The sequence below is a fragment of the Nanorana parkeri genome, unplaced genomic scaffold (assembly GCF_000935625.1).
Source record: "Nanorana parkeri isolate BGI_ZX_2015 unplaced genomic scaffold, ASM93562v1 scaffold1108, whole genome shotgun sequence".
NCBI classification, from domain to species: domain Eukaryota; kingdom Metazoa; phylum Chordata; class Amphibia; order Anura; family Dicroglossidae; genus Nanorana; species Nanorana parkeri.
The window spans coordinates 262302-274564 of NW_017307376.1; the positions used below are offsets into that span (position 1 = coordinate 262302).

General features: G+C 40.4%; 1 long non-coding RNA gene across 1 annotated transcript in view; it reads left to right on the forward strand.

Moving 5' to 3' along the window:
• Positions 1-369: 369 nt before the first annotated feature.
• LOC108796405 overlaps positions 370-12263 on the forward strand; it is a 23063-nt gene continuing 11169 nt past the window's right edge. Inside the window, exons 1-2 of the long non-coding RNA XR_001941797.1 lie at positions 370-381; positions 10978-10983. This is a non-coding gene — a long non-coding RNA (uncharacterized LOC108796405). The remainder of the gene's footprint in view (positions 382-10977; positions 10984-12263) is intronic.

Below are 12263 nucleotides of genomic sequence, written 5' to 3' on the forward strand. Positions count from 1 at the left end.
AAACGCAATCGAGTATGTTCTTAAAAGTCAAATTACTACTGACGCATCACTTCCATGATTGAAATGCCACCTTTGCATGCACGCCGTTGTATTATGTTGAAATTGCCTGCAGATTCTATGGTGATTTAGTTATCTCTTGGGCTACGCATGTTGCTGGAATATAAAGACTTCAGAAATAACAATGTTTTCTCAGATATTACCTGCAGGCGTGATTGAAAGAGAGAATCTTGCAGATACAACATGATTAGATTACAATGGAAAGTACAACATATTCATCTAAATATTTTACTGAAATGCGTATTATTTGTACAAATCCGCATAACTTTTAATTAGTGTCACATTTCCTGTGCTGAAAAAACATCTGCAATGCTGATAAGCATGGTTTCTCCTAACATGATAAAAGAGAGAATCTGGTAGCATACTGGCCCCAATTCATGAAAATGTTAAGACAATTTCCACCAGTCTTAACCAGCATTTGCTCTCAAGACCTGCAATATCTCAGTCAGGTGGCCATGCAGAGTGTCATAAAAACCTTTGTTATTATGAAAGTATAATACAAAGTAATAAAAGCTGTGTATGTATGCCTTGAGGGGTTTTGCACCTAGATGGTGGCAACCTACCACCAACAATTTCTATCAACACTCTAAAATTAACTTGAAAATACTCCAACAAAAAAAAAGCCCACAAAAGATTGTTAATAATACTTTCCAGTCCCACCTGTAACTTCAATCTTTACTCTTTTGCAGGGCCACACAAGCTGTTCGGTTCTTCAGTATCTCACACCTATAAATTTGTGAGATGCCTGTATCCCCCTGCCACATAGTGTAGCTCCACCGGCTGACTATTATATCAATAAGTGTGTCCCTGAAAAAAAGGTGTTAACTCATGCATTCCACATGTATTTCTAGCTTACAAAGTATTTTAAAATCTGTGTGACTTTAGGGTTATTGCAGTTTTATAACTTTGCTTAGTTCAGGAGTCTTGATATTGCATATCACTACCAATGCTATAGAAAAAAGCTTATAGTCACAAAGATTTGAACATGCTTTACATGGTGGTAATAAATAAAAAATGATATTGATAATTTTAGAAAGTCATAGCTACCTCCAAACTGAAATGACATTTTTATTAACATTATACTACAAAATGTTTCCGTACTAGTTACATTTGTTACAGAATAAAATTTTCCTTTCATTGTCCATGAACATTCACATCATATGATCATGATGCACACACAATCTAATGGTCTGTCACTCCCAATGTTTTTGAGGCAGTCTGCATATTGGCTCAGGGGTTAGCCCTTTAGCCTTGAAGATTTGCACTCCACATTGAAAATGTAATTGAGACACTATCTGTTGAAATATTTTTATGTTCTGCCTGTGTTTCTTTTGGTTTCCTCCAGGCTGTCCTGTTTCTTAATCCAGAAATATACCAGTGAGTATGGTATGGACATAGATAGTGTGCTCCTTTGGGATACATAGACAGGGTCCTATTTACTCCATAAATGGCTTCATATTATGTAATTTCTAAATTAGTAATGACAATTTACAATGGCTATAATCTTAGCCATTTTCAATTTTTAAAAGTAAATGTCCCGACTTTCATTAAAAAAAACCATGGGCACGGCCAAGAGTAGATATAAATGTGGAGTGATGCAGGAGCTACTGAGAGAAGTCATAGGTTTCTTTAAAAGCCCACTGCTGTGTAACCTAACTACCTGTCAAAAGCTGGATGCAGCGCCGCCTGTAATTAACAGGCAGCGCTCTGTCCATGACAGGTTACCCAGAGGGGAGGCTTTTCCTGCTGTTTAACCTGATAGAAGCCGATCTGAATGGAGAAAAAGCTGTCAGCTTCAGACTTGAAGCTGACAGCTTTTTCCTTCATTAATACTAGGTGAGGCTCTGCCTCGCCTGCCTCCCCTGACCACACGTCCCTGATCAATCGTGCAATGAGATACTGTATGTCTTGCTGATCCCGTTGATGCTAGAATCGTTATATTGTCTGTACAATGTGGCACAAAGTTGTCACTTAGAAGAAAAATCTTGAATGAATGAAGGATACAGCTATCTATCAGAAGCATATGAACCACATAATCATGATTGCAGAATCTTTAACCGGAAGAATATAAATCAAGCGCACTATTTTCCAGAGAACTGTTCAATATATACTTAAAGTGTGCTCCCCGCAACTAACAGCGATCGCCATCAGTGTATACTTAAGAATGCTACCAGAGAGGTTTTAATGTGTGGTGGTTGACAACGTTGTCAATTTCTAGAGGGGGTGTTTTGGTGATAGTGTTAGATACAAAATAATGAAAATTCATTCACAATAAAGCAAAGCCTTTTGGCTAGATTAAAGGGAAATTGCTTGTTATAGTAGCTTCTTTAACCACCTTTTCTTCTTTCTGAAGGTGGTAATTTCAATTGTAGTTGTTTCAAGTTACCAACCAAACGTAGAAATTGATTATAATATATTGAATTGTTTCAGTGGCTGCTTTTTCATTTTATTTATGATAGATGGATTGCTATTATCAAATGCCAGCTCTGCTCAAAGAGCTTAATACCCTCAATATCAGAGTCTTTAAAATGGGGGTAGAGCCTGTATGATGGTGTCAATATTAATAATTACTGAACTGGTTTACAGTATGTCAAAGAGATTAAGATTGGGAAAAAAAATTCTAGCCCATGACATCCTGTGCAATGTACCTGCTGCTCCGCTGATGCAGTGCACATGTTACTGCATCATCATTTGTTTATCTAAATATATTTATAAAAAAATGAAATGCATGTTACTTTCATAGCAGTAGTGATTAGCACTTGTGCCTTACAGCACTGTGGGTCCCTGGTTTGCAAGTTCTCCCTGTACTTGCATGGGTTTCCTCCCAGTACTCTGCTTTCCTCCCACACTCCAAAGTGCTGGAAGGTTAACTGGCTCCTGTCTAAACTGGCCCTCGTAGGTATGCATGTTACATAGGAACCTTAGAATGTAAGCTCCTAGAGGGCAGGGATTGATGTGAATGTGCACTATGTAAAGCGCTACATGCAGGTGCGTATCTGCCCCGAGGCAAACAGGGTGTTTGCCTCGGGCGGCAGATTCCTAGGGAGCGGCAAAAATGCCGGGGTCTCAATGTACCAGCCCGCGTGCCGCAATTGTCCCGGTACTTTGTGATCCGCAGCCAGCTCAGTCTGCGCCGGCACCAGGATCCTTTCGGCCAGTGCTCTTTCAGTGAACGCTGGCCAAAAGGATTGTGCAGGATCGATTGGGACCAATCGACCACCGATCACTGGGACCAACGTGCCGCCTCACAGCCTCCTCCCTGCAACAAGGTAAGCAGGAGAGGGGGACCAGGGGCTCTATATTGTATTTTAGGGGGGGTGGCACTGGTAGTTATATTAAATGTGTGTGGGGGGGACACTGACTGGGGTTGACGCAGTTGCATGTAAACTCCTGCACACCGCATGTAAAGATACGTGATATGTTTACATTCAGTTAAGAATCAATCAATCTCCCTGGACGCAATGATTGTGCATCCAGGGAGAGTGTTTTCTAACCGCATATAATCATATCAAGTATCATTACATGTGGTGTGCAGGCATTTACATGGAGCTACTGTCACCTGATCATTAACTTGAATTTCTTGGGATTTCTGCTGCAGTAAAACGCAAGTTTCTGATGCAGGAATCCCTAATCACACCTAAACCTACAGATATGAATAGGGCCTTATTGTGTGTATAACCGCTGCCTGCAAAGCACACCACAAACCCTGCAGAGCCTTCCTGAGATCCTGCAGGATCTGTGGGGGGGCTTTGCCGGGTCTCAGGGGGCTTTGCAGGATCTCTGGTGGGCTCTGCAGAATCCATAGGGGGCTCTGCTGCCTGCAAAGCCCACCACAAACCATGCAGAGCCCACCTGAGACCACAGCCGGGTGGGGTGCATTTAGTGTGGGGGGGGGGGATGCCCAGTTTTGTCTTGCCTAGGGCAGCCCCAAACCAGAATACACCACTGGCTACATGAAGTGTCGACGCTATATAAATACCTGTAATAAATTCATCCACCAACATTTTACAAAGTTTTGGCTATACAGTACATACACTTTGGGGTTGGTTTTTTGTAGCAATAAGATATAATCTTGGAGATGATTACATACAACAAGCCGTTTACAAAGTATTGTGCAAAGACACTGCATAGTAAGAAACATAGTCCAAATGTCATATAGAATTAAACAATGAACATAAGTATCCAGAAATTATAATAATATCATAAGGAAGGGCACTGCAAAGGTAAGTAGCACAGGTGTATACAAAGTGATCAACCCTTACAGTATTTCTGCGTCATCTTGTTGTAGGTATAAACAAAAATGTAAACTTCTAAAGAGAGAGAAAAGAAAAGAAGGGGCTCAGCCCGGAAAAGTAGTAAGACAGATACATTTTAAGAAAGCAACCTCACAGCTATATTGTAGCTCCCCTGAAACCGCAGTGGAGGCGGGAGCCCAGGATAGTACTTGTAAGTCATTTATGATACAGTCAGTTGCATAGTCCCCTCCCAAAGTCCTCAAATACCACGGAAGCTAGACCAGTTCATGTCAGGATGTTGGCATCTTATCCAGGGTTCCCAGACACTGAGGAATTTAGGGTGTTTATCAATCAGAATACTCGTTAAACGTTCATTTAGCATAACATCCATTCTATTAGCAAACTCACTATAGGGTATCAGCTGCTTCTTCCAGCTACCAGCTATTGTTAGCTGTGCCATCAGAAAAATAAAATGGGAAAGAGCTTTTTGATGTTTGTTCAATTCTGGGATGCAGTAGTGAAAGAGGGCATATTTAATATCCCATGTGATCTGAATATTAAACATCAAGTAAAACAACTTAAAGATTTTTGTCCAGAATGTGGTCACAAACGAACACTTCCACCAGATATGGATCATATCACCAGGGATAACACACCCTCTGAAGCAATTTCCGGAACTCGCCCCAGGCATATGTGCAATACGGGAGGGTACCATGTACCATCTCATCATTACTTTATAAGCTACTTCTGCATTTGTAACATTTAGAGAACACCTCATAATATTATGCCACATGCTTTTCCATTCTTTCTCCGACAAGGAGTGGCCCAGGTCATGTTCCCATTTAATGAGAGGTAGGGCTCGAAAGCCTATTTAGTTGGGAATATAGAACTGTAACCAGTCCACGTCCCTCTGGGGAATAGAGACATAGATGTTCAAAACAGGAGGGAGGATGTTTCGGGTCCCTCTTGGTAGCCAAGGATTTAATCCAATGGTGGAGTTGAAGGTACCGAAACAGCTCGGTGTCATGTGGTCTCTTATGTTCTCTTATGTAGACCCGAATTGGTATACTAGAGGAACAAAAAAAAATCCTAGACTATATTAAACCCATTAGCCGACCACCATCTGAAAGACAAGGGATCAGTGTCTCCTGGTTTGAACAGCGGTTGGGAGAATAACGGAAGAAGGGGCAGATACAGGGACAAAAGTCCTGCAGAATATTTAATGGAGTCCCAAACCTTTAAGGCGTGTTTCATAAGGGGACTTAATGTTTTGGGTCTGTTACACAAAGGCAGCCAAGGTAAAGCAGTGAGCGGTATAGGGAAACACGTAGGGATCTCCAATAGTGTCCAGAGCGGTATATTATCCTTGTGGTGGACGAAAATAAGTGGCAAGAGCTGGGAAGCTTGGTAATATTGTAGTATGTTAGGTAGACCAATGCCCCATCCCTCTTATGTTTATACAGTGTAGATTTGGAGATTTGGAGACCCTAGCTTTTATAGGATGCCAAAGAAACCTCAGTATACACCGCTGCAGAGAACGTAGAGCAAAGGGAGGTATCGCCACTGGGAGGGTTCTGAAGAAGTAGAGGAGTTTGGGCAATAAAGTCATCTTAACAGCTTCCACCCTTTCGAACCTTAACCCTTAATGTTGGGGTTGAACCGTATAAGGAGTGCTAAAGGCTCAATTGCTAATGCAAAAAGGGCCGGTGGCAAACCTGGCACGTGCCACGCGTTATAGGAAATGTAGGTGATGTAGTTCCCAAATACTTCACTTGAGCAGTAGGACAGGAATAAAGAGTTTGTAACCACCCCAGAAAAGGGCCAGCAGTACCCCACCTACGCAATACATACATCACATAGTCCCAGGATACCGAGTCAAAGGCCCGCTGTATATCCAAAGATAGCAGAAAGCCTGGGATGCCTCTAGTTCGAAGTATATCGGTAATATGTACTATTTTCCTAACGTTGTCACTGGCTTGTCTGTGCGGTATAAACCCCACCTGATCGCCATGTATTCATTTGGGCAGAAATACGTTAATACGAGTGGCTAGAATGCTCGTCAAAATCTTGATGTACACATTTTATAGGGATATCGGCCTATAATTGCCTGGGACCAGGGGGTCCTTGTCAGGTTTCGGGACCATGGCAATATAGGCCAAGAGGGAGGAAGAGTGTAACTCAAGCCCTGTCTTTAGAGAATTATACATGGATACCAATCTGGGGGCCAAGATAGGGGCTAGCTTTTTATAATACAAGGCCGAAAAGCCATCCGGACCAGGGGCTTTCGAGGGTTTAAGACGGGCAATTGAGGCAAGTACTTCCTCCTCCAGAATATTAGAGTTTAAGAGATGCAGATGCTCCCCAGAGATCTGCTGGAGAGGGATAGTATCATAAAGTTTGTCAGCAACCGAGGTCTGGAATGGTTCCCGGCCTACATAAAGCATTTCTAGATTTTTCTTAAAGAGTTCCAATATCTTGATAGGGTTTGCTGTAATGGCACCATGGGAACCTCGTAAGCGGATAGGAGCATAGAATAATGGTATTATCTCATACAGTCAACCAGTGTGAATTCAAATTGTTATGGTGCCAACAAAGAAAATTATCGGGTACAATACATCTGTATTTTTGTTCTCATCTTCTAGACTAGAATGAAAGAAAATAAAAATAACCTTCTTTGTGGAAAACCGCACTGTTTATCAGTTTTCTTGGAGTGTCCTTGTGTGATTGCCCGTACTGTGTTAATACAAGCAAAATGTGTAAAGCATACTAACTGCGCTGTGTCTGTGATAAAAAAAGGACAGGGATAGTCACAGAGATGAAGAATTACCAACTTAGTCCTATAAATCTCCCAGATGGTATTAGTCAGCATGAGCACCAGCCATGTCCTATTGTTAACTATAAGAGATTAAATTAATATCCTCATTAGGTAGAAGAACATCAGAGTGCTGTTGCCCATTTAAAATTTGGCTCTATAACAGAAGCCTGTTAAATGGTGCCATTCGGAAATTTTACACATTGTTTTAAATCCGGGACCATATTTTTAAAGATTGCCAATATAATTGTGTTTTGTTTCACCGCACTTTGCCCTATTTTACTTTATTTGGGTTAATTAATGTTTCTAGCTTTTAAAAGTTTGCAATGGAAAACTGCAATATTGAGATAGAGTAAAAGACAAAATGGCAAAATAAAAGGGCAATGTGTTGTAGAAAAAATACAATCACAACACCCTAAGGAAAATCAAATGCGTTTGTTTCAGTGCCAACAACCTGATGCTGCTTGTTATTTATGCAGGGACTTGGTTTTTACTAGAAGACTGGTGCATAACAGGTCAGTACTTGCAAGGTAATTATGGATATTAGGGATGAGCAAACTGGGCAAAGTCCAGTTTGCAGAAGGTTTGGTGAACCAACTGGGAAGTCTGCCAACCCCAAACATAGTGCTGAACCCTATTAAAGTCTAAGGAAGCCACATCTTGCTATTTATTTATTTTCTGTTTTTTTTCAAGGTTAGTTTGCAAGATTATAATAAAAGAAGGGCATAGGAAGCAGGATACTACAATGTGGTACCTGTACCACTGCGAAAAATGTACAAAACATAAATACTGTTCTGCAGGGTCCACTTAAAAGGCATTGCCAGGGTTAAGTGCTCATTTTTGTCTAGGTACTAAGAGAAAGTTATACTCACCTGAACCGCAGAGGCAGCTGGCAGCTACTCTGGTCCCTGAAGCCTGATTCCTCTTCCTCTGCAGCAATGGTGTGTCCGTCTGTGTCCTTATGTCCTCTACACTGTGTATAGAATGTGATGACTCAAGGATCCTAAGACCACTTGAGCGAAGGGGGAGAGAGGCTTCAGGGACCGGTCTAAGAGCATGCTCGCTCTGAAGATTGGGTGAGTATAACTTTATTTTAGCACCTAGACAAAAATGAGCATTTAACCCTTGCCATGCGGGGGTAGCCCCACTGCATGGGCTAAGAACACTTTTGCCCAGGTTCTGTTTTAAAAGCTGCATGTAAAGTTTTGGAACAGAACAAGTTAACCCTTTAAAAGACACAAAAAAGAAATCCTGCCACTGCACAGACCCCAGGCAGATGGTGTTTATAAAAAAAATGTCCAAGGATCCTTTGTGTGGTCATTGGCTAAACATCAAGACTTCCTGAACCATACCAGGCCACATGCCCATCAACATCGGAAGGGTACCTTTAAAGGGGGGGTTGGCTAAGCCTCACTTGATTTCTATTCATATGCATGTATTTCAGAGATATACTGAATATGTTTTTTTTGTCTAGCCATACACTTTACAGTAATGTGTGCATGTCATGTTTGGTATTCGTAGTTATCTGTTAAAAATGAAGATCTGCTCTGCATTCCTCAGGGGTTTCTAAAATGTGGATATAATAAAAACCTTGAAAGAAAAAATCCATGTAAAATCTACACTGTATGGATGGTTTATTAGGTACATTGATCTGTTTATATTGTTAGTTGTTTATTCAGATGAGGGCAGGCCTCTAATTATCTCCCTGGTGCAATAGGGCCAGGGCGTTGCTGTCATGAGGAAGGCAAGGACAATACATCAGGCAGGGCTGACATCTAAAATGACTTTCTCATTTTCACTAGCTGTTTCCTAAGAAAGGCTAAGATTTACTGAAGGCTCCAATGGAGTGGGGTGAAGGGAGGAGTGATGAAAGTGAGTATAAGTGGTTTGGTGGGTGATCTTTCAAGAGACTCTGTCACTTTACCCTTAATGAACAAAGTGACAGAGATGTTTTCATGCAAACTTCAGACACAATGAATAAAAATATACCAATGAATGCACGTATTGACTTATTAAAACTGATTAAAAGAATATTTAAATGCAATGAGTGTAACTACCTACTTGGTATCGGTTTCCCATAAAGCTCTATACATTAGCACCCAGGCTAGGAGAGGGAGGGGCAGCAATAGGAGCCAATCGGGTATGCTGCATGCAAATGAGCTAACGAGAAACAAGCTGACAGGAGAAGTAAGCAAAGTGAGAAATAAGCTTATCAGCTGGCTGCTGGACTGTCACTATACAATCACAGGTTGGGTGCAGGGAGGGGACCTGGCAGTGCTATTTACCTGCAGCAGAGAAAAGTCAGGTCACCAGACCTGGCTGGGTTAAATAATACAGTCAAAATTTCATTTTGTGTCATACCAAAACAAGAGGCTGAACAAGTGAAAAGATGACAATGTGTCTATATATGTCATTCTTGGCAGCAAAGATTATATCTTTGTTGTATATAACTACCCAGAAGGAGTGGAACAACTATTCTTGTGCTGTGTAAGCATGTTGTTTTATTGGCTACTTCTATGTTTGCAACTATTTTTGGCTACCTTTGTTTATACTATAAAATTTCCTTATTCTGACAGACACACATCCACTTTGTGTTTACTGTATTTTTTTGCCCACATTTTTAAATAATGATATACAATATCAAAATGACTGACTGATTAATATTTACATGTGACAGCAAAGGCCTGATTTATGTATTCATTGGTTAACTATACAAATGGTAGACTTTCTTACTGCATACATAGTGAAGGAAATGTAATGAGAAGAGCTTCACCATAAGGTCAGAGAAAATGCCTTACATCTCTGGGAAGAGCTACTGAAGGCGTAGATTAAAATTTGAAATGCATATCTTCAAAAACTGACGGCTTGAATGCCAAAGGTCTGAAAAGGTGCGATTTCTGCAGATGAAGGATTGTGTGATGAAAGTAAAGTCTGATGAAAATGATAGTACTATATAATAATAGTAATATATAATAAACATAATATATAATATACAACCCCAATTCCAAAAAAGATGGGACGCTGTGTAAAATCTACATAAAAACCGAATGCAATGATTTGCAAATCTCAAAAAACCCATATTTTATTCACAATAGAAAATAGAAAACACATCAAATGTTTAAACTGATAAAATCTACAATTTTAAGAAATTATAAGGTCATTTTGAAATTGATGGCAGCAACACGTCTCAAACAGTTGGGACAGGGCAACAAAAACCTGGCAAAGTAAGTGGTACTAACAGAAAGAGCTGGAAGAACATTTTGCAACTAATTAGGGTAATTGGCAACAGGTCAATACCATGACTGGGTATAAAAAGAGCATCTGAGAGAGTCAGACTGTTTTAGAAGTAAAGATGGGCAGAGGTTCACCAATCTATGAGAAGCTGCGTCTAAAAATTGTTGAACATTTTCAGAATAATGTTCCTCAACGTAAAATTGCAAAGATTTTAAATATATCATCATGTACAGTACATAATATCATCAAATGATTCAGAGAATCTGGAGAAATCTCTGTGCACAAGGGGTAATGCCGAAATGCCCTCAGACGGCACTGCATTAAAAACAGGCATGACTCTGTGATGGACATCACTGCATGGGCTCAGGAATACTTCCACAAATCACTGTCTGTGAACACAGTTTGCCATGCCATCCAAAAATGCAAGTTAAACCTCTATCATGCAAAGAAGAAGCCATATCTGGACATGATCCAGGAATGCTGCCGTCTTCCCTGGGCCAAAGCTAATTTAAAATTATCTTTTGAAAGCGGAAAACTGTTCTGTGGTCAGACGGATCTAAATTTGATATTCTTTTTGGCAACCATAGGGGCTGCATCCTCCAGTCTAAAAAATAAAGGGACCTTCTGGCTTTTTATCAGTGTTCAGTTCAAAAGCCTGCATCTGGTATGGAGGTGCATTAGTGTGTATAGAATGGGCAGCTTGCACATCTGGAAAGACACCATCAATGCTGAAAGATATATCTAGGTTTTAGAGCAGCATATGCTCCCATCCAGATGATGTCTTTTTCAGGGAAGGCATTTAATATTTCAGCAGGACAATGTTAAACAACATACTGCATCTATGACAACAGAATGACTTTGTTGTAGAAGAGTCCGGGTGCTTAGCTGGCCTGCCTGCTGTCCAGACTTTTCACCAATTGAAAATATTTGGTGCATCTTGAAACAAAAAATAATAAAGAAGACTCAGGACTGCTGAGCAGTTAGAATCCTACATCAGGCAAGAATGGGACAACTTTACTGTCCCAAAACTCCGAACGTTTTCAGAGTGTTGTTGCTACACCTTGGTAAACATGGCCCTGCCCCAACTTTTTTGAGATGCGTTGCTGCCATCAATTTCAAAATTGCCTTGTTTTTTTTCTGTTCTGAATAAAATATGGGCTTATGAGATTTGCAAATCATTGCATTGTGTTTTTATGTAGATTTTACACGGCGTCCCAACTTTTTTGGAATTGGGGTCGTAATTAATAATAATGGTATATGAAATAAATTAACATTTTATGACAACATCATTATATTTAGTATATTTTCTGATCAATTTAAAGCTGTTTTGGAGAATAAAACTTGGACTTGCTATCAAAAACATTAACATTTAGTGGGTTGGTAAATGGTAACATCAGTGTGTCTGGTACCTATTCCAGTCAGTGGTGACAGCAGCCCGTAGCTCAGAACCAGATCTGTGTTTTAGAGTTTCATCAGAAAAAAAACAATTATTCTTCAGCAGGATTGCTTTGTGTACTATACAACCTGCATTCTATAACCAATGAAGATGAAATGTGGGTACTGATCGAGAAATAGTTTAATTGACTAGTTAAAAGGGTTTGCCACCATTATAGGTTCATGGCAAATTCCCAGGAACTACAAAGGTTGCGAATCGTGAACTTTTGGTTGACAACTTTGCAGGCCTTTGCTCCTGATCAGTTGGTCAGAAGAGCCAATTTGTGTAAGGAATAGATAACCCAGTCCCCCTTTTTTTAATAAAAGGGTGAGCTCAAAGATTCCATATTGTCAGAGTGTGTTGGAGTTGTTTGGAGGGAGCTGATCATTTTGTACAGTGAGTGATATTTATTTTTAATTTTTTTTTATTTTGGAATTGGTACATGCCCCCCCCCCCCCCCCCCTCGGGCGCCTGCTGTCCCCGCCTGCTT